At 42.9% G+C, this 21,030-nt stretch overlaps 1 protein-coding gene across 1 annotated transcript in view; it reads left to right on the top strand.

Annotated features, from left to right (window-relative positions):
* Positions 1-21,030, top strand: part of LOC311597475 (uncharacterized protein) — a gene marked incomplete at its 3' end in the record, with an annotated part of 321,153 nt that overhangs the window by 231,430 nt on the left and 68,693 nt on the right. The gene's annotated exons all lie outside the window — the stretch shown is intronic.

The following is a 21,030-nucleotide window of genomic DNA, read 5'->3' as shown; positions in this document are numbered from 1 at the left end:
TTTAAATGGAGAAGCAGAAGCAGGAAGAGGAACAAGAGGAGCTGGGGGAGAAGAAGCAGCTGGGGAGGAGGAGGAGCTGGGGAGGAGGAGGAGCTAGGGAGGAGGAGGAGCTAGGGAGGAGGAGGAGCTGGGGGAAGAAGAAAAGAAGGAGCTGGGGGAGGAAGAGGAGAAGGAGATGGGGGAGGAGGGGGGGCTGGGGGAGAAGATGGTGCAGGAGAAGGATTCGCACTTACAAGGACCTTGAGGTGTGGCAACTCAGGACCAGGGTTCTCAGATGGTTCTCCCTCTAACTTAAGGAACGACCTTGGTCATCATGGCTGTTGCTTGCCCAGCTGCCATCCATCAGGTTGTATGTGTGGCCAGTATAACTTAGCATCTAGTTGGCCTAAACTTGGCTTGTAGAGCTCTGTAAAGCTGACTGCTTTGCCTTTGTTTCTACTGATGAGCAAGACCCCTCTGAGGTCTGGCAGTGACGGACGTTAGGCATTGGTTGAATTGGGCTATCTTGCCTGTCTTGCTACAGAACCATTTCATCTCCCGATACCCATCAACTTTCCTAGTCAGATGTCAGCTCTTTCTGCAATCTACAGGCATGGAAACCAGGTGCACAGAGGGTCCCAGAGCAGTTTTAAATAGTTCAAGAAAAAGACAACTCAGAAACGCCTCTCCTGAGGTCACTGCTTTATCTCCTTGGTACATGGTAACCTGATCTTAAATCTAAGTGGTTTAAAGCAGCCTCCTTCCCAGTCCTAACAGCAAATACGGGGAGAGCTATCTGATTTTTTTCACTTCTGGGATATTCTCCTCTACCTGCCTCTCACTTCTTTCTCCCCGCAGCCCCCTCTTTGTTTTCTATACTCCATCTCTCCACCTCTAGAGCTAAAAATGGAGTCAGGGTTCTCCCACCACTCCCCAGCTTCTTCTTTGCCATCTCCCATGGCACGGCCTGGAGAAGCATGATTTTCTGTATCAAGCTTAGCTGTACATCGCTAAAGCGAGCCAGAAAGGTTTCTCCACAATATTTCATTTTCTCAGAAGCCCGCTGTTTTGCTCCATATCTATTTTGTACATTAGATGCTATTTTCTTTCCCCCTGAATGCCTTATGAAACAAATCATTATACATATATAATTTTTTTGGCCAGGTTAAGATATTTGGAGCTTGAAGACCTAGGTTTATTATATCCCGAATAATAAGCAGAGGAGCACGTCCTTCTAAAACACCTCTGCTCACTGAGTGGAAATTAACTTTCTTATTTAATAATCCTTACCAGCTGAACAGAATGAGGGTGGGCTCGGGGAAGGATGGGCTACATGAGGAAGGGCAAGAAGAGCAAGGAGAGGCAGGCCAAAAGGATGCCAAGGAGAACATGGCGTCCCAGATTCCATGCTGTGCAGAGAAGAGGAAGCGCACATAGACGTGCCCTGCTCCCTCGTCTAGCCAAGTATTAGACTGAGGGAAACAGAGACGAAGCACAAGTCAGGCTGCCAGTCAGGAAACGTTTCTGCAGAGAGCTGTGAAATCATGAGCTGAGGCAATTAATCTGCATTTCCTAAAGACTGAACCTCAGAGTCATCATCTTTCATGAACGATACCAAGAGACCCGGAACCTTGTGCAAAAATAGGCTGCGTTTATTGACTTTCTTATCCAGACAAACATCCTTGGCTGTAGGGAAGAGACAGAAGAATGCAACAAAAATGCCTCAGGAAGAACTGAAAAGCATACCTCAGGAGGAACTCACTTCTCAACCACTCAGCAACTAAATAGGAAGTTCACATTTGATTAAAAGACGAGCAGTGGTTTGCAATCAGAAATTCATGCCTATAATTTAAATGCCATCTTGCTACCTACAAAAAGCCTTGGAAAATCCATAAGTAATTTACTCTTGGCTTTGAAGAATTCTATATGGTTTTAGAAGCGTATTTTGTTCCTAATTATTTCATCCCATGGCCGACCTCAACATTTCTTGAATATTCACTTGCCTGGAAAGAGCTGGAAGAAGACATCTAATTTCATGTTAAAATACTCCACAGTGAGTGCTACAAACGCTTTATTTATTGACTACACACGGGAGTCACCAGAACAATACCAAGCACTTGGAGGATGTAGTATAACATTTACAATTATTTTTATATTCAAGGAGATTAAGGTCTAATGGGAAGAAAATAAAATATAGAAAATCAACATAAATGCATACAGATGTGCAAAGCAATTATGAAAGTTAGTTAGTCTGTCAGTCGGTTTATGAAATCAAGAATTGGGCTGATTATTTGGAGAACAGTTAATAAACCTCAAAATGATGGGTAAAGAAAATAGAGATTCAGGGTTTGGGGTCACGCTTGAAGTTCTTTCAGGGAAAATCTTGGTTTTATGATACTTGATACTAATCCCACTGCATGCAATCTCCAGCATCTAAGACGTACCCTCAAGCACCCAAAGGTTTATGTACGTATCACTATCTACCTCGCTACTAAAAGTACTAAACTCAGAATCAGGGAGCTTGCTAAACTGTACTAGCAAATGCATATATCCACAGCTACGGTATGGGTAATCCAGGATTTCCCTCTGCAGCAGCCCATAAATATGTCTTTTCCCCTGCCTCCCTTCATTGTTGCATAACAAATGTCCCAACAATATATATTTGTATACTGGGACAGCTCCAGACTTGCCTACTAGGAACAGGTTTTTAGCCATTATGTTCCCTGTGGTCTTCTTCTGTTTCTTCAGGGTCAGAGGAATCAGGAGGGTTGCCTACCTGTGATGAGGGCTCAGGATGCTTTTCCAAGAAAAGGAGAAAGTAACCAGAGGAAAATAAGAAATAATACCCTTTGTCCAAAGGGGAAACCAGAAGACACATTCCATTAAAGAATAAAAATTATTAGTATAGAAGAGACTAGAAAGAGCTTGGAAGGGCTCTGAAATTCTACAGTCTGCTGTAATCATTTGCCTAGCCAGAAACCCACCCAGGAATTCTTTATAGTATCTTGAAATAAAGAGAAAGAGAGAGAGAGAGATGCCCATAGGGAGTGAAAATATTGACTAATAATTCTTGAATCCATCCCCACCGTATTATTATTCATCTCTGCCAGGGCCAGATTTGGCCACTCGATGGCTGGAGGTCTGGGCATACTGTTCCCAGTTCTATTTTTACAGTAGTTGTGGAGCCCTTTATATTTTCAAGGGCCCTCTTGTCACTTATTACCAGCCCAGACCACCCACCCACATTCCCACACACAATATGTCCAGACACACCCACAAAGACTCAGATTCCTTCAGTCTCGCAGGGGCTCGGGATAAGCGGAATGCTATTTGCTCTGAATGACGCTCGACACACATGGAATTCCCCTCAAATAAATCTGTTTTCCTCTCTGGGGGATCAGCCTAAGGGTCTTCCCACTAGGCAAACATTTATAGAGCACCTACTGTGTGTAAGGCACAGATGGATGTAGGGGCAAAAAGAAACTCACCAGGGGGCAGAGCAATCCATGAGTTCCCTGGGCTGAGGAAATGCCTTTGTTTCCTGGTAATGACTTGTGTGTGTGTGTGTGTGTGTGAGAGAGAGAGAGAGAGAGAGAGAGAGAGAGAGACAGAGACAGAGAGAGACAGAGAGAGAGAGACAGAGAGACAGAGAGACAGAGACAGAGAGACAGAGACAGAGAGAGACAGAGACTGACAAGAGAGAGAAAGACCAGGAGAGAGGATGACACTAGGTAATCCAAACTGAGACCATTTCCTCTTCTCAAGCATGTTACCCACAAACACACCTTTTTGTTTAGTTCCCTTTCTGCCCCCCCCACCCGTGTTTTCTTTTCTTCCTGTCTATCCATCATTCCCCTTTATCTTCTTTCTAAGACAAAACCATCTCAGAAGTTCTGTCATGTGCATCACGTGCTTCCTGAACCCTGCAGCAGAGTGGTCATACAAATTCTAAAACAGTAAGAGGAGAGAAGCGTCTTGTCCTGATTGAGAAAAGCAGACTTAGTTGAAACCTCGTTTCTCCACACCCGACAGATCGGTGCCTGCTGCTCAAGCACACAGAGAGGCCCGGCCGCTGGGGAGCCCAAGGCTGTGGTGAGGCCTTCAGCCTTCCTCCTCAGCCCTCCCCGGCCTGGAGCCCTTAGGATAATTTATGAGGTGTCAGGGTATTCTGACCACAAGGTCGGAATAGAATGGTTTTTACACTTCAGCTGCTACGAAAGAGAAACAATTTAATTCTGTTTTCCTCCCGCACTGTCTGTTTTCACAATGAACAGGGGATTTGGGTCGCCTGGAGATTATTTGTCTAAGCACAGAGCAAGACGGCGGCGGAGATTTAAGATGTCTGATTCGGACTCCAGCTTCCTTCCCAGATAGGGAAAGGGGGCATTTGCAGTTCTTACCATAGCAAAACAGGAACGAACCACATTTCACCCAGGCAATGGCTGTGTGTGCTTGTAAATAACCCAGATTCCTAGTGTTTCTCCCTCTTCCTCCAAGGAGCGCCTAGTACAGCGGTTCTCAAGCCCTAGGTCCTGACCCCTTTGGTGGTGGGGGTGGGGAGATCAAATGACCCTTTCACTGAGGTCACCTAAGACCATCGAAGAGCACAGACATTCACATCACGATTCATAACGGTAGCAAAAGTACAATTTCGAAGTAGCAACAAAAATAATTTTATGGTTGGGGGTCACCACACTATAAGGCGCTGTACTAAAGGGTCATACATAGCATTCGGAAGGCTGACAACCTCTAGCGAGTCAAGCGTGTACGTGACCCTGCTCCTGAACTCCAACAAGCTGGCTAGCGCCAAGCCCAGGCAACGAGGCTAAAATTGTGTTTCCCTTGGCTTGGAAGCATAGCCTCCTGGCTCCTCCTGAAGCGACGGAACAGAGACATTCATTCCACTGAGTAGCCTGAAGCTTGCTTGGCCTGCCAGGAAAACCACTGGAGAAGTCTCAGCGTAGGGTTGTAGTCAGTTCCTCATCCGGCTGCCAAGAAGAAAGGTCAGTGTGCTTTCTCAGGACCCCATTAGCCTGCTCATGGAGCTGGGCTGGAGAGGTCATCTGTGAGTCAGGCTTTGACAATGACTTCACTATAGAATGATCACCCAGGAAACTCAAAAGGGAGAGGGGGACCCCTGAATTCTTTTCCTTGAAACAGCAGGCCTCACTGGGGAAATGTTTGTGATCTAGGTCAAACTCATCTTTTGGGATATGACCACATGGCAGGCATCAGAAAGACGAAGCAGAGTTCATTTCATAAATCTCTTATATGTAAAGCATATGTACTGATAGGCAACAGTCTTCAAGGGACAGTAAGTGAAAAGCCTAGGAGTGTTCTCGTGGCCCATAGGAACAAGCTAGCCCAGAGACAGAGGGGAAGAAGCAATGAGGTCCAGGACAGTAGCATCAGTCCACTCTGGTGCTGGGAAGCTGAGCTGACTATTCTTGGTTTTCAAAGTGGAAAGTAGTTGGTAACTTAAGAGCCAAGGTACAATGTAGTGAAATCATATGCAGTGGTATGTAAAATGAGTGTCTAAATAGTATACGTAATTACATAAGCACCGTATAGCACAGCAGAAACCTACATGGGGTGGTTTCCTTGGAAGGCCAAGGATCAAGCTTCAAATGGATATCTTCTTTTTTTTTCCCTTCTTTTAGTCACTATATTTTTTTTTCATCCATTGGACATTTTAAAGAATTTGTGTTACTTTTGAAGAGTAGTTTTTAATTTAAACGGTAAAGTAAAACTTAGAGAACTGAGGCGAAGAAAGAAGGAAATGATTCAAGCTTAGAATGCTGGTCAGTTTTCCACAAAATTACTTCCCTGAACTGAACCTCTCCCCAGAACAGGACCCGTCCTGAATTAAAGGAATGAATTCTCGGCAGTTAAGTGTGATGACATTGGTTAATAAGTGGCCTCTCCTAGTTGTCTTCATGGTATTGGGTAAATGCTTGGGGAGGAAGTCCTCACTCTCACCTTGATGGGACAATTGCTTCCTCAAGACCAGTTTAGGCTATGGATGGGGCCTTCTGTGATTCAACTCCAAGAGGCCTCAGTTTCAAAGTTCAAAGTGTCAAGTCAGGCTGGTCCTGAAAAGCCAGCTGCTCCAGTTCTACATAGCTTGTCCCAGTGATAATTACTTTTCACATTCACAGAGACCATTACCGATCCAAGCCAGGCAGGCGTATTGGAAAGAGCGTTAGATGGGAGGCCAGATGGCATATGCTACAGCATGATTTCCTTCCTAGCTTGGTTAAGTCATGGGGTCTCTGTGGCCTTTAATTTCCACATGTGTATGAGGAAAGATTTGAATGAGGTGTATTACCTTAAAATGCCTTACATTAGGAATAGGGATAAAGTGTATAGTTAACATACACAGGCCATTGGTTCGATCCCCACCACCAATCGATAAAGCTATAGGTCTCCCGGAGTCTATGAAAGCACAGTTGCCGTCAGTTACACTCAGACGGATACAGAGCTATCATGCTTACACCTGACTTTGGGAAGACGTATATGTGGACAACCTTCAGCTTGCTCTTTCCATGATATGGGTAACCGAGCTGCTGTGCCAGCAATGCGAAATCACCACCAAACACAGCACCCAAACACAGAAACAAAGTTCTGGATGTAAATTCTGCCAAATGACAGACATGCTACTTCACTTGGAGCTAAGCCCTGGGGGTGTCTTTAGATAGAAGAGCCACTGTCATATCCAGTCAGTCATATAGAAAGCTGAGGAGTCTCTCAGAGGGCTAATCCCTCATTATGCAAAAGCCTAATGACAATGTGTCTCCCCACTCTCCATATCCCACTGAGGAACCCTGGATATCAAAAGTCTTTGTCCATGTCAATGAAGAGTCATATGCTCTGCTAAGGAGCCTAGGAGTGTTGCCATGGCCCATATGAACAAGCTAGGGGTAAGCCTTGAATTCCAAGACAGTAGCATCCATCAATCCACTCTCCTTTAAGGTGGGAAAACTTAATAACTCAGTTTCTGAGAAGCTGTGGTGCTTATCTTGGTTGTCAGCTTGACATCTGGAATGAACTAAACTCCAAGATGGGAGGGCACGCCTGTAAGTGATTTTTTTTTCTTAATTTGAAATAAGAAGATCCACTTCTAGGCTTGATTCTAGAGGTAGAAAGACACACCTTTAACCCAGATCTTTTGAGCTGTGAAAAGACATGTCTTTAATCCAGATCCTGAGGAGGGAAGACACACTTTCAATCAAGTCACACCTGCTAGAAGCATATATGAGAACATGGAAGAAGAAAGCTTTTGCTCTTTGCCTACTTAGAATTCCTTCACTTGCTTTACAGCATCCTTCTTGGGATTCCAGATTCTACTGAACACCAGCTGAGCAGTTGAGACATCCAGCCTCATTGACTGACTGAGCAGCTTCTGGATTCTCAGGCTTTCTGTTCATAGCTAGCCATTGTTGGGCTAGCTGGACCACAACCTGTAAGTCAAGTCATTATGTCATTCTAAGAAGTCTCATGTGTGTGTGTGTGTGTGTGTGTGTGTGTGTGAGAGAGAGAGAGAGAGAGAGAGAGAGAGAGAGAGAGAGAGGAGAAATTACTCCAGTGAACCCTAGCTAATACAGAGGCCAAACCAAAACAGGCCTACTCATGGCTCTGCAAACTTCTCCTTCCATTCAACATATAACTGACGTCCATCTTCTCATATATCCCTGCTGTACATGTCCTTCCATCCTCAACTGTATTGCACAGTCTTGATTGTCCATTCCTATTAACTATTCCTTGAAAATGTATCACTTTGCCATGACTTCAATGCTCTACTTCAGTGCAGCAGTTCGAACATACACTGGAGAGGTAAGACAGCCTAGGTGCTATGAATACTATCTCTGGAGCTAAAAAACTTGGGATTAGTTCTAGCTATAACTGAAAAGACAAGCTATAACTGTATATAAATGAATCAAGCAGTGGCCAGTGGCTTTGGGCATATTCATGTGCTTGAACCTTCCCAGTGATGAACTCTTGCCTCATAAGAAGACATCTTCATCATAAGAAAACTGCCAATCGTTTAGACATTTCTAACAATAAAGAGTCTTAGACAAGACATTCAAAAATGTTTGAACTAGGGGCTAGAGTGATGGCTCAGTGGTTAAGAGCACTGTCTCTTCTTTCAGAGGTCTTGAGTTCAATCCCAACAACCACATGGAGGCTCACAACCATCTATACTGAGATCTATAGGATGGTAGGTACTCTGTTGGCCTTGGTAGCCTATAGGAACATACTCTGTTGACTTCCAGGAGTACACTGTTTATCAGTCTGTGTCTTCTTGGTGGTGCTGGAGATATGGGGCTATTCATGTGTCCACCAGGGTGCAAAGTTGTCCTGCTTCTGCACTTCCACTCAAAATTAAGTCCAGCTATGTTTGTAGAATGAAGTGTCCACAGCAAAGCACACCTCATGTGGACACTTTGCCTTTGCCAGTGATCAGAGGTGACTGTCCTAAGGGCCAGGCCTCTGACACAGCCTTGGCTAATGAACTTTGCCAAGAGAAAGTCCACTGGGGAGCAAGCAGTAGGAGTTTCTAGAAACTGTTTTCTTTCTCTATATATATAAAAGAAAAAGAATAGTGCATAATTTTTCCCTCTGTCTCCAAAAGTGACTTAATGAGTGTGCAATGGTGTAAGCTGCCTCTGGCCTCCATCATACTAAGATACATGTCTAAGGTGCAAAGGCCAATGTGCTGAAAATGGAGGAGCAGAAAGGAAGAACAGGGGCCTTGGTGATGCCATGAAGTCATTGGTGCAATGCTGGAACAATCTGTCTCTAGCTATTTTTTCTTTTTTAGTAAAGCACAAAGCTAGTGTAATTTTATCTTTTTATATGATAGCTGATTCTAACTAACACAAATATGCATTTTGCAAGGCATGCAGACCCCTCTGCAACAGCACACTTATTCATCCTTGAACAGTCCCCGTGATGTCAAATAAATGTCTAATAAACAATGATTTATTACAAAGACTTTAGAGCATCACACCCCTATCTTATTTCTTCCTTACAGACCAGACTTCTATTAAATCTTATTTTGTTCTGTTTAACTTATTTGATTACTGAATGTTATGGCTATCCTTTGCCAGTTAACTTCAAATTTTCACAGGCAAATTTTGTTTTAGTCTCTCAAATCACAAAGTTAAGTTTAATTGTAACTCTGTTTTGATTTTCATGGCCTTACCCATAATTATCATCCTTTCCTAGAGAGACTTTGACTTAAAGCATGAATTTGGAGCCAGAAGGACCCAGAGTCTATATAGCAGCCATAAGATTGGGTGAACTATTTTCTATAGCACTTCATCTTATCACCTAAAAAAGCATTATCTAGGTCAGCTACAAAGATGAAATGAGAAAATGCATCACTGAACCTCAACACAGAGTGTGACCTCAAAAATATGAGGAGTGGAACATTGGAGGAAATGAAGATGGAACATTTAAAAGTAAAGAGGGAAAGAAAGGAAAGATCCAGAGGAGGGCAAGCAGCAAAGGATGAAAAAAAAAAATAGACCAAGAAGAAAAAAGAGGAGGCCTTAGAAGACAAAGGGAAGAAGAGGAAGTGATGATGGTGGTAACGACTGTGAGAAGGAAAAAAGGCAGATGGCTATCTGGAGAAGAATGCTAAGAGACAAAATGCTTAAGTTACATTTGAAATCCCAGACAAAGCTGCATCTAGTCCTCAGCACAACATGACTCCTCTGCCCAAAGCCTCCATATTCTACATGACTGACACTCTCTCAGGCAACCTGAATCCTGTCACTCCAAAGATCACTACAAAGAAAATGAGTCTTTCGTGAAATGTTTATAATCCTTGGGCAATAATACTGATATTTCAAGGGAATGATTGACTGATTATGGGTCCATTGCAACTGCAGAACTTGGAGGCATCACTGGAGTCTGTCCATTCCAATGTGTCACAGCTGACTTAAGCAAGTGGAAAAATGAAAAAGAGTGATTTATTGGCTTTGTTCTCTAACGGTCCAGAGCTCTTGTTGAGTGACCTTAGACAAAGGGAGGGAGCCTTTCTTCTGACATAAGGCTTCTTCTTTACAGTCCAGGCTGAGAGAAGCCTCTCATTCACTTTCCAACTAGTTGGGTTCTGTACAGAGCACCTGAAAAACAGACCGGTTATGCACTCAGGTATGGGTTAAAGAGCTGTCTAGATGGAGATGCCTGAACTTCAGAGTTCTCGTGCTCTTTCTAGGTCACTGCCTTTCCTGCAGCCTGTCCTTAACTGGTTTTCCACAATTGGCCTGGCAGGGGTTGGAGAGGGCAGTGTTCCTTTGTCTCTCAGGTTTATCTGAGGGTAAGCAGTAACTCTTTCCTTGTCTTCCCATCTCTCTTGGATTTGGTCGGCCATCCATAGCTATGAGGCCGCCTTCCCTTCTTGCCTTACATGTCTTACATCTTCGGGTTTCATTAGCATACGCTTAAGGCCAGAGTGCCAGACTTGACTGATGATTTTACTCCCACAAGATTCCCCCTTATTGCTGCTACTTTCACCATTAGCAACTGTTGCTCAGGCTCACCCGTGGCAGGACTGCTGGTTCTCACCTTTCTCTGCATAAAGCTAGGGCTCGGCCAGTGCTCCCTAACCCTCCTCCTTTGGTCCTCGTGTCATTACCTTCCACATTTCAACTCTCGACCTTGGGACCTTGTTACTTTGCATCACAATTCCAGGAGGGTGACTTCTCCCAAGACAGACAAAGGATGGAAACTATTACTTTTGGCCTGAATTAATGACGGAGAACGTGGAGACATCTAATCTTTGCTGTGCAGAAGACGGTGTGCATTGTTTGTCGTGAGAAGCCCCCTGGGAAAGAGCGATTCCAAGATCAGCGTTTATGTGGCACATCCTTCAATTAGGCAGTATACTGTATGGCCTTTCCCTTCCTCCCTTAGCCCCTTCTCTTTTATTACCCCATGACTTCATCTCCCCGTGTGACTGACAGAGCCCATTGGGCCCAACTCTGATAAAAAACATCTGTGGGGGGAAAATTGCAATTTAGAAAACAATTAAGTACATCAATTTCAATTCATTTACTTGGCCAGAAAGGGGGAAAAAGCATTTTCAAAGAGGTAACTTGATCTGCAGTGGGCTAGGATTAAAGGGCAAATAGATCTGTGTTTTCCAGGTTGCAGCATGAAGTGTGTTTTAGCTCAGAGGTCTGCATGTGGATGGAAACCTCTAGGTTGCAAATTTTAACAAAGAATACACCATCAAGCGTCTCTCTGGTTTTCTGACTTCTCATTTTAATGACATTTTCTTCGATTCTTCCTGAATTCCAAGGAACGCTTTCTTGAAGGATGTTTCCCTCTGTCAAATGTTCACCAGATGCTCTGTGTTATAGGCTCTCCATAAGTGAACACTGGTTTACCATTAAAGGTCATGTCTGAAGGGGTATGCGCACACAAGGGTGTGTGTGTGTGTGTGTGTGTGTGTGTGTGTGTGTGTGTGTGTGTGTGCATGTGAAAGCAACAACATAATCAAGGGACTGAGCGTGTCTGTTGTGCACAAGCATCCTTTGACTGTTCAGATTCACTGCAATGAACACTTCATCTAGAGTTCATCAGGTTCTCCAGTCAGCCCCATGAAAAGGACCTTATCATTCTTATAGTGTCCAAAAAAGTTGACCTTTTCTATTTTATGATAGTAAGATGTTTCTTGAATCTATTTAAAAGGAACAATTTGAAGTTCATATTTTGAAGTTTTGTAAATTCATGCCCTAGATATCAAATACAAAAAAAAAAAATAGCATTCATGGAAACAAACTGGAAGGTTTGAATTAGTAATAAGTCCAAGTTAAAAGTCCATTTCCATATTTAATTAACAGAAAATGGGATAGCAAGATAGCTCAGCTTGAAAAGGGGCTTGCTGTCAAGGCTGACAACCAGATGTTAACACCTCCAACTTAGTAGAAAAAGTTCTATGTTTTTCCTCTGACTGCAATGTGGCATACATCCATATAAACACACACAGTAAATAATAAATAAATAAATGTGAATGATAGAACACCTGTAAAATAATTACTGTCTGACCTATAGTGGTTCCTCAGAAATAACAGACAACAATATCAAAACCCATCTCCATCTGTTCCCTTATTTGTGTCCTCAATGTCCCACAAACTTCAAACTCTACTGTTTTTTTTTTTTACAGTCCCTCCTTAACACTGATCACCAATAAGGTCTAAAGACATACTAACAAGATACAGAAGCTCCCATTTTCTGTAAACTGACCAAGAAATAGATTCAGGGAGCACCACTTGAAGAAAGACCCATTGGTGGAAAGGACTCTACAAGGGCCTCATTCATTTTCTTTTAAAGTCTGTCTTGGGAACCAGCATTAAGCACAGCCAATTTCACAGCATGTGTTTCATTTTGCCTACTGTCGAAGGGAATGAAATTATAATAATATCATAAGGACATATGGAAGTGTGGGGTTGGTGCAACACTCACTTTGTAATGAACCAGCATTGAGTGACAGGATCACTCAACAAGTAGACCACATTGGCACTAGGAGGGCTTGGAGGCTATGAAACAGCAACAAAGGGTGCATTTGCTGCAGGAATAAATGGTAAACAGAAAAGGGACCACTGAATTTGGTGGCATTTGATGGGCAGTAGCTGACAGAGGAGCCAGTGGCGAAGATGTAGCTGAGCCAAAGAAGCTACAAGACTTGCAATGTTTGGAATTGGAGTTTGTGCACAGGAAATCCAGGGATGGTATTAGAACTCAGTAAAGGTGGAGGGGATGCTTCTACTTACTAGGAGAGGGAAAGATGGGTGGGAAATGACCCTGCATTTCAGCAGTAGAGTGCCTGGAAGGAATACATCCCAGGGAGAAAGAAGATAGCTGAGGACTAGGAGGTCCAAGACCAGCTACCAGAGGAGGTCTCTGTGCTACACGTTGTGAGGCAAGGAGAAATGAAGACTGCTTGCTTGTTAGAGGTGATGACTACCCAGTAATAATAATAGGGCAAAAGCGAGCATGGTGAGCTGAAAATATACGTAAAGACTGCCCACCCCTGCCATCCATCCACACTAAGCCACCACGAGTGCAATACATAAACAATGAAATTATTGTTTATTGGTTTCAGGTTTTGTTTCTTTTCTTTCTTTCTTTCTTCTTCTTTTTTTTTTTTTTTTTTTTTTTTGTTGTTGTTGTTGTTGCTTTGATATGGTTTTAACCTCTCTGGTCAGTTTAGGGCAATGAAGTAACTCACACTCAAAGGTATTACTGAGCGGATCAGAACCATTTGTCTTCTTTGATTTAAAAACTAGGCAGAAGATGTTGTGAAATAAAACTATCAGTCTTTCCGGCCCCTGCCGTTGCCAAGAATGACCCAGCTCTGTCCCTGGAGAAGCAGTAGCCCTCCAGGTCATCAGGGAGCCCTGGGACTGGCTGGTAAAAAGGAAGAGATTTTCCCTGCAAAGTAAATAGATCTCCCCTGACTGTCTAAAAGGTCCTGGCCTCCAATGTTTGTGAAAGTTTAGGGCGGGATAACAAAAGCTCCTTCTTAAGCTTTAATTTTTATGTTATTCTTCAAAGTACAACAAAACTTCTGTTTGGAAGTCTCCAAAATTATAAAGAGAGAGAGAGAAGTGTGATTGCGTGTATGTGCTGTGAGTGTTAGTGTGTGTGTGCTTATGAGTTTGGAGGCACCAACCTCAAGCACCAAATAAGTTTGTATTTATTTTTCTTAAGGCAGAGTCACTCATTGGCCTGGAACTTCCCAGTAGACTAGCCTCAGCAAGCCCCAAGGATTTGCCTCCGTCTTCCCAAAGCTGGGATTGCAAGGCTGTGTCACTGGTTCAGCTTCTACGAATGTGGGTTTGGGGATCAAACTCGAGTCCTCATGCTTTTATAATCAGCACTTTGCTGACTGAGATTTCTGTTAGGTCTCCTTTTCATGTTTGAACTTGAAGGCTTTTTTTTTTTAAGGAATACAGTAGAAACCCTTCAAGATCCATGAAAAAAGGTTAGCAACAACCACTGGAATCCAGAAAGCCCCCATTTCCCCTTTTCTGGTAACTATTCTTGAACACCAGCAAACCGCAGTAAGCAAATCCTGGACGAGAATCATATCCTGGACTCAAAGTGTGGGACCATTGTGGGAACAGGAAGAAAATCTAGGTAGTCAAATTGAAAGAGAGCACATTCTTCCTCCAAGTACCACCTTTTATTCATAAACATTCCCCCATCTCATGGAGGGGGTGGGGAATAGAACAATCTACTGCAACAGACAGGCCAGTCCTTTTCAAAGAGTCTTCTCTAACCCAGGATAGCTTTACACGAGGTCCATCTTAAGAAGATCACCGATGTGCTGATAGTAAGGCTTTCCCAGAGTTATAAAAGCAGGAGGCAACTGTGGATTGGGGATAAATGTGAAAATGCAGAACACCAGTTGAGCTTAAGAACTAAGAAGAGTGTTGTAGGGTGTTCACCAGAGAAGACCGCTCTGACCTGGCCTTAAGCCAAGAGAAGATCTTTATTATGCAGGCGACTACACTGAGTGTTAAGGATTCCAGCATAGCCCGAAGTTTTTCTCAGGGTGAGTTTTTAAGTACAAAAACCATGCACTGGGTTGACACACTTCCGTTAACATGAGCAGTTGGCCAGAAGCAGAGCTACAGAAGCCGAAAGGTAAGGTTAGTACTTTTAGAGACTTTTCCAGAACTACGGACTTTGATGGATTAGGCCTTCGTTTTCATTCTTGGCAGGAGGTGCTGTCTTCAGTGCTGAGGTTTACAGCCTGGGTGGCACTTCCATCATGGAGTCAGTTTTGCTAAGGTCTGGGGGCCTACTAAGGTCTGGGTCCTCTTACAAGAGTATAAGAAATCAACTGTGAGGCCCAACATCTTGGAAATAATAAAAGGGAAGCAAATAAGTGCTAGAACCACAAGTTTTGGTTTCACATTTTCTATAGGTTTGTTTGTTATTTTTTTTTCTACCATGAAAGTTGCATTACACTTACTCGCTCAGTTAATATTTACTAAGCACTCTGTTGAATATCAAGGAAATGACAAGAACACGACGCAGGCAAATGTCATCGAAAATACACACTGTAGAGCAGAGATAAAACCACAACTAGCCATGGCAGTCGTAGATACAATGTCAGGCACTCATAAAGATCTAGGAGGTTATCCCATCCCTTGTATCCTCCCATTCTTCCCTCCCTCCCATTTTCCCCTTATTCCCCTCCCCTATGACTGTTCCTGAGGGGGATTTCCTCCCCCTGTATATGCTCATAGGGTATCAAGTCTCTTCTTGGTAACCTGCCATCCTTCCTCTGAGTGCCACCAGGTCTCCCCCTCCAGGGGACATGGTCAAATATGAGGCACCAGAGTTTGTGTGCAAGTCATACCCCAGTCTCCACTCAACTGTGAAGAATGTCCTGTCCATTGGCTAGATCTGGGTAGGGGTTTAAAGTTTACCGCCTGTATTGTCCTTGGCTGGTGCCTTAGTTTGAGTGGGACCCCTGGGCCCAAATCTGCCTATCATAATGGGAGGATACAAGGGATGGGATAACCATTGAGATGTAACAAGAATAAATTAATAAAAATTTTAAAAAATAAAAAAATAAAAAATAATAAAATAAAATAAAGATCTAGGAGGGAAACAGAAGAGCAAAGGAAAAGGAAAGAACCAAGAAAGGTCTCTTTGTCAAGTAGTTGTATTTCAGATCCAAAGAAAATGAGGAGGCAGTTATGTGTGTACCAGTGGGGAGGAAGAAGACCCAATGCATAAACCTAGAGGCCGGAATATGCCTGGCCACTCACAGAGAACACAGGGAGAGTGTAGCTGCGCCGAATTTTCCTGAAGTTAGAAACACCCTCAATACACAGGACACATGTGTCAAGCTCTCTCATACGCCTTCCCACAGGCACACAACCAAACGCTGGCCCCAGTAAAAAGTTAAGACGTGGCGGAGAGCTGTGGGAAGGGGTAGAAGTTAGCCTGCCTGCGTTTGTGCAGATGCAAGCAGAAGGGAGGGAGGGTGAGAAGGATGTACTTGCTTTGGGTGTCCTCGAGCAAGTGATCTCAGGGTGTCAGGAAGCGGGGGTGGGGGGCGGGGCAGGGAGAACTTTGCCCACTGCAGTTAACTGAGGTAACCATGCTGAGACTGAAGACAGCACCACTGCTCTAGCGCCCTGCCCAGACAGTGCTCATTTCCACAGCATCCCTTGTTCCTGAGTCCCCAGGGGTGTTTTGTTGCCTTCAGGTTAATCACATCTTTGGAGGTATCTTCCCAGAGACCGACATAGGCTTTCATCCTAAAACAAACAAACAAACAAACAAACAAAAAAGCTTCTTATGAAGGACAGAAAATGGCAACAGATTTTGTTCAATACCGTCTGCCCAAGACTCTGGGAACTTCCTGTACCCTACCCCTTCAGGGACTTCCTGTACCCCTACCCCTTCAGGGACTTCCTGTACCCTACCCCTTCAGGGACTCCATTACCCTACCCCTTCAGGGACTTCCTGTACCCTACCCCTTCAGGGACTTCTCAGATCCCAAGAATTCTTTCACCATGTGTCTAAAAGTTCATTGAAGACTGCTGAAGGGGAGAAAAGTAAAACCTAGACACACTACTGAAGCAGAATAAGAAGCAGAGAGGCAGAGTTCTAGTGATTTTCCTGTTCTCGGACCTCCATATGACGTCATCTTTTTCCTGATAACTGGGTGTTGTTGTTGTTGTTGTTGTTGTTGTTGTTACAGGATGCTTATATGGCATTGTCCGTAAGTTATTTGCATGTTTTGTAGGTCATGTTCAAGTTTGGGATTTACAAACTGAGTCCATCTCCTACTAATTTAATTAGTCTATTAACTTTTCACTTTGACCTGAACAATTAAAAGAGAACAGAAAAGTAAGATGGGGGAAGACAACTGGGGATTGAACATGGCTTATGGATGCTAAGCAAGTTCTCTACCGCTGGCTTATATCTCCAGTCCCTCCTGAAACCACAGCATGACAGCTTTTGCCAGTTCATTCAACCACATTTTTGGGTACCTAGTGCAGAGTAGCCATTGTATATTAATATTGTGAGTAAAAATAGAAATGATACATATCTGGCTTCTGAATTATGGAGGAGGATGTACAGGTAGGAAAAAAGCTCCACCTCTTGTAAGTTCACCTTTATCCCTTGGTTTTTCTAGAGATCATATACAGAAAATGTCATTGTACTCTTCATAGGCCCACCTTGAGTGGAAGGACCAGAAGGTCTAAGATTTAAAAACCAAGAAGGAAGATCTTCCTAAGTGTGCACATATAAAAAAGACGTTGCCGCGCCATTCTCACTTCCTTGCATATTTGTTTCATGGAATTATCACAATGAATTATGGATTTACTTGAGCATATATTCATTTCATGTCTAAATTCACCAGATTTGACATTCCTTAAATCTGTCTTGTCCCTTATATTCCCATTATCAAACACAACACTTGTTATATATGAGCAAGCAGATGAATACTCGTAAGGTTAGTGCATTGAAGGAACGTTTGAGCCAACAAATCACACCCTTCTTGTTATCAGAACTTGCCTTCTCATGTGCTTCTCTGATAGAGGGATCATGATCTTTATTGTCCGAATTAACAAATCATCAACTCTGGAAAGCATGGAACTCACTATGCAAAACAGGCTGGTCTTGAACTTGCTACTCTCCTCCTGACTCTGCCCCCTACCATGCTGGTATCTCAGGTTTGTGCCACCCTACCCAGATGAATACAGCTGTTTCAAACAAGTTCCTTACTATAAGAAGAAATAGTTCACAAGATAATGACTTCCAAGAAACAAGAGGGTAGGCTGAAACACGAGAGTAATATTGAAAGCAGGAGAACATGAGTATATGAAGTTTATTTGTTTTACTCTGCCCTGTTTGTAGTGCCATTTCTAGAAAATGCTGTTTACAGGGTGGTCATCCCTGAAATCATATACACATAAACAACAAAGATAGACTCAGTAGGTTATATTTATGTGTTCATGCATACTTATATATACATATATGTGTCGCACTATTTATCAAAGAAAAAAGGCCATCAATTTTGGAAGGGGGTTGAAGGGAGGGGTCTCAGGAAAGGTAGAAGGAACGAAATGGAAGGGGGAAATTGGTGTAATTATATTTTAATTAAAATGTATAAACAAAATAAAATGAATCTACCCAAGTACCCAATTCTAAGCTAAACAGACAAACAGCCAATCCTAAATTCCAAAGGAAAGTTAAATGGTTAGGTATTTTACTTGTGTCCTGAGCCATCTGGTCTCACCTTTCTTTCTGATCATCATGTTGTAGCAACTGAAAAGGGAGAGAGTGCTTTAAGCACAGCACCATTAGCTGCATGCCGGAGCCTATGCTAAGAATGTTCATCTCAGCCAAGAGTCCAGTGTCTTGTGTTAGACATCTTGGGATCCTGGCTCCTTAAGCTATTTCTTCTGCAGCCAACCCTGGAGGCTGCAAGCTCCGCATGCATTCCACAAAGGGTTGGAGTGCCTCACTAATCTCTGTCTTCACTCTGTCCTTGGATTAGCAACCACCGAAATGTAATCCCTACGGTGAGGAATAAAGGACCTGACCTTATACCCAGATGAGCCAGAGAAGTTCTGCATTTCTGAGAACAGCTGTCTGGACTTGTCATCTCTCCCAGGCATCCTGTGATGAATCAGGGAAAGTATGCTGACATTCCCACCGCCAGTAGATCATCTTTCCCTCCAGGTGCCCGAAGGGTTCCTTCTATCACGGCTTGACATTTCTGCCCATGCTGGGCACCAGGAGAGCTCTCTCCTGGAACAAAGGAGAAAAAGGTACTTAGGTTCTGCATTGTTGAGACTCTTTTCCCAGGATGAAAATTACAGTGCCTAGAAAAGATCCAATTTGTCACAATTTATCTTGCCTGTTGTGCTCATTATGTATTTGTAGAACCCCATATTATTGGGTTTCATTATAGATAGGAGAAGAGCTGTCTAGACCAGTAAATGGGAATATGAGGCAAGATCCAGAGACAGCATCACACTTTAAGAGCTACTGGGCATAAAGGTAATTTTTCCCATGAAGTCTTTGGTAGAGTGCTTTTACATTAGGCATTAAGAGACCAGAGTTTCCTTGGAATCTTCCACCACCTCTGGCTCTTACAATCTTTCCATCTCCTCTTCTGTAGGCTTTGAACTTTTTAAACCTTTTTTTTGGGGGGGGGTTTCTTTAATGCTTATACTTCCCCTCCAACCCACTTGCCCTAGATAGGAGAGAAAAGAGGTTATTGTGAACAGGAGAAATCGACCTTTTTAGACTCAGTTCCTTGGAGCAATTCCACTTCTTGTAGTTAGGATTCCCGCAGACCCGTTAAACAGTAAACCAGCAATTCAGCAAAGGTGACTGTAACCACAGCAGCCAGAATCTGGAGCAGCAGCCAGAACCCGGAGCCTTGAAAAGTTCTCTGGAGTATTTCTCTCTAGGAATGTCTCAAAGTGAAGTAATAGACAGCCAAATGATGGGAAGCAATACCAAAACTAAAAAGCCAAGTCTCTTGTTTGGAGATATAGATATATGTCTCCACTCTCAGAGTCCATGATAGGATGTTAATCAGTTGGCAAAGACCATGCTCCCACAAGAGGCAGTTCCTCTTCTAGTGGATAAATATCACATGTCTTCACACAAGTCTGTGTCCAGTGGACGAACACTGCATACCCTCACCCAAGTCTGTTTCACATCCCACATTTGGGATCAAAACAAAAACATGTTTGCATGCACTAAACTTTTCCACACATATCTCTGAGCCTTGAGGAGAGGGGTTTGATAACAATTCCCATCTAGGCCTGCATGCCCTCAAAGCAGCTCATCCTCTGCACACTGCGGGTCCTTGTGTTAAATCTCATCTGCTCCAAGTAGAAATTTCTCTAATGAGGGTTGATCAAGGTGCTGACCTATAGGTATAGGAAGTCTTTTTATTCTTAGGCTTCCTTAGCAGACTAATCGTAGTAGGTTTTTCACTAGGAACATTACCTATGGAGTCTTAGGCTCTTGGCTACTTTAGTATATCAGGTATGGGTTCCAATGGGGTGAACCTTAATTCCAATCAAAAAGCGATTGGTTACAATCACCACATTTATGCCTTTATTGTACTAATATGTCTTACAAGCATCTCACTGTAGTAGGTTGCAGGATCTGTAGACGGGCGATATTGATCATTACTTTTCTCTTTTGGTAGCATGCAAAGCATATTTTGTTTTGGCATTTTTGTCTTATTCAGCTGTTTTGTTTGTTCGTTTTTATTTTCTTTTTGTTTTTTGTTTTTCCCTTGTGTGTATTCTTAGAGGAGGGGAGGGGAGAGAGCATGAAATTAGGTAGGGAAATAGGAAGAGTCTGAGAGGAGTTAGGGAAGGAAAAGAATGTGATCAAAATATCTTAAAATTTAACTGATATTATATTAAAATCTTTAATAGTTTTTAAGAGAGCTGAGAAAATCACATTGTTCAGGTTCAGCTCTAGCTGTATAATCACAGGTGAGTTTTCCATATCCTTTATACTACAGTTTGCTGTCTTATAATATGGGAATAAAAATGGTACCTGCCTCAAAAAAAATACTGTGAGGTCTTAGGAAGCTAGTGCATTTAGAAGATTTATAGAAGTGCTTTGCATATATCAATAAATGTTTTATTGTTGCTATATAGAACATTAGAAGTCTGAGTGGTGATAGGTAACACACCAAAAAGCAAAAAGCCATCAAAGTAGAAGGGGACATGTTGGGAAAACATGGCAGTGGGAAAGGGCTAGAGAGAAGGATGGGGTAAAGACAACTGAAATTCATTATATACATGTATGGAACCATAAAATTTTAATTAAAAAATGTCTTTCCAATGTGAACTTTGGCTCTGAAGTCAATATTCCAAGTTTTTTTCTAATATATATTTCATTTACAGAATGAGGGAGTTTCATAGATTTCAAAAAGACAGTGTAAATGATGATAGCTTTACCATTGTAATAAATACTTAAACACTTCTTTAGTAGAGATTTTTGAGAAAGAGCTTCCTGGAGTGT

This window comes from Acomys minous (assembly GCF_964271855.1).
Source record: "Acomys minous genome assembly, chromosome: 1".
NCBI classification, from domain to species: domain Eukaryota; kingdom Metazoa; phylum Chordata; class Mammalia; order Rodentia; family Muridae; genus Acomys; species Acomys minous.
This window is presented reverse-complemented; position numbering and strand designations above follow the sequence as displayed.